The sequence below is a fragment of the Oncorhynchus kisutch genome, linkage group LG29, assembly GCF_002021735.2.
Source record: "Oncorhynchus kisutch isolate 150728-3 linkage group LG29, Okis_V2, whole genome shotgun sequence".
Taxonomy (NCBI): Eukaryota; Metazoa; Chordata; class Actinopteri; order Salmoniformes; family Salmonidae; genus Oncorhynchus; species Oncorhynchus kisutch.
This window is the reverse complement of record NC_034202.2, coordinates 43306582-43309081: the sequence shown is the minus strand read 5'-3', so window position 1 is coordinate 43309081 and position 2500 is coordinate 43306582.

The following is a 2500-nucleotide window of genomic DNA, read 5'->3' as shown; positions in this document are numbered from 1 at the left end:
ACAGAAATACACTACGGAAAAAGAAGGAACAGCATGTCAGAAATCAGCTCATGCAATGAAGAATCCATAGACTCTAACCACTTCTGGGAAAATTGGAAACACTAAACAAACACAAACACGAAGAATTATCTATCCAAATGGAGATGTAGGGTAACCCCTTCTCCAATCTTTTTGGCTCTATAACAAAGAAATAAAGAGCAAAAACATATACATGATCAAACACAGATTTTAGAATCAACTATTAAAGACTACCAGAACCCACTGGATTCTCCAATTACATTGAAAGAGTTACAGACAAAATAAAAACCCTCAATCCAAAAAGGCCTGCTGGTGTTGATGGTATCCTCCAATGAAATGATCAAATATACAGACAACAAATTCCAATTGGCTATACTAAAACTCTTTAACATCATACTTAGCTCTGGCATATTCCCCACTATTTGGAACCAAGGACTGTCACCCCAATCCACAAAGTGGAGACAAATTTGACCCCAATAACTACCGTGGAATATGTGTCAACAGTACCTTGGAAAAATCCTCTGCATTATTTATTAAACAGCAGACTCCGTACATTTCCTCAATGAAAACACTGTACTGAGCAAATGTCAAATGGCTTTTTACCAAATTAATACAGTACAACAGACCATGTATTCCCCTGCACCCACCCTATTGACAACCAAACAACCAAAACAAAGGCAAAGTCCTTCTCATGCTTTGTTGATTTCAAAAAAGCCTTCGCCTCAATCTGGCATGAGGGTCTGCTATACAAACTGATGGAAAGTGGTGTTGGGGTAAAACATACGACATTATAAATCCATGTACACAAACAACAAGTGTGCGGTTAAAATTGGCAAAAAACACACACATTTCTTCACACAGGGTCCGTGGGGTTAGACGGGATGCAGTCTTAAGCCCCCACCCTCTTCAACATATATATCAACAAATTGGCGCGGGCACTAGAAAAGTTCTGCAGCACCGGCCTCCCCTGCTAGAATCCGAAGTCCAATGTCTGCTGTTTGCTGATGATCTGGTGCTTCTGTCACCAACCAAGGAGGGCCTACAGCAGCAACCTAGATCTTATGCACAGATTCTGTCAGACCTGGGCCCTGACAGTAAATCTCAGTAAGACCAAAATAATGGTGTTCCAAAAAAGGTCCAGTCACCAGGACCACAAATACAAATTCCATCTAGACACTGTTGCCCTAGAGCACACAAAAAACTATACATACCTTGGCCTAAACATCAGCACCACAGGTAACTTCCACAAAGCTGTGAACGATCTGAGAGACAAGGCAAGAAGGGCATTCTATGCCATCAAAAGAAACATAAATTTCAACATACCAATTAGGATTTGGCTAAAAATACTTGAATCAGTCATAGAGCCCATTGCCCTTTATGGTTGTGAGGTCTGGGGTCCGCTCACCAACCAAGACTTCACAAAATGGGACAAACACCAAATTGAGACTCTGCACGCAGAATTCTGCAAAAATATCCTCCGTGTACAACGTAGAACACCAAATAATGCATGCAGAGCAGAATTAGGCCGATACCCACTAATTATCAAAATCCAGAAAGAGCTGTTAAATTCTACAACCACCTAAAAGGAAGCGATTCACAAACCTTCCATAACAAAGCCATCACCTACAGAGAGATGAACCTGGAGAAGAGTCCCCTAAGCAAGCTGGTCCTGGGGCTCTGTTCACAACACAACACACACTACAGAGCCCCAGGACAGCAGCACAATTAGACCCAACCAAATCATGAGAAAACAAAAAGATAACTACTTAAACACATTGGAAAGAATTAACAAAAAAACAGAGCAAACTAGAATGCTATTTGGCCCTACACAGAGAGTACACAGCGGGCAGAATACTGACCACTGTGACTGACCCAAAATTAAGGAAAGCCTTGACTATGTACAGACTCAGTGAGCATAGCCTTGCTATTGAGAAAGGCCGCCGTAGGCAGACATGGCTCTCAAGAGAAGACAGGCTATGTGCTCACTGCCCACAAAATGAGGTGGAAACTGAGCTGCACTTCCTAACCTCCTGCCCAATGTATGACCATATTAGAGAGACATATTTCCCTCAGATTACACAGATCCACAAAGAATTCGAAAAACAAATCCAATTTCGAAAAACTCCATATCTACTGGGTGAAATTCCACAGTGTGCCATCACAGCAGCAAGATTGTGACCTGTTGCCACGAGAAAGGGCAACCAGTGAAGACAAACACTATTGTAAATACAACCCATATTTATGCTTATTTATTTTATCTTGTGTCCTTTAGCCATTTGTACATTGTTAGAACACTGTATATATAGATAAGATTACATTTGTAATGTCTTTACTGTTTTGAAACTTCTGTCTGTGTAATGTTTACTGTTAATTTTGTTGTTTTTCACTTTATATATTAACTTTGTATGTGTCTACCTCACTTGCGTTGGCAATGTTGAAAAACATGTTTCCCATGCCAATAAAGCCCTTGAATTGAATTGAA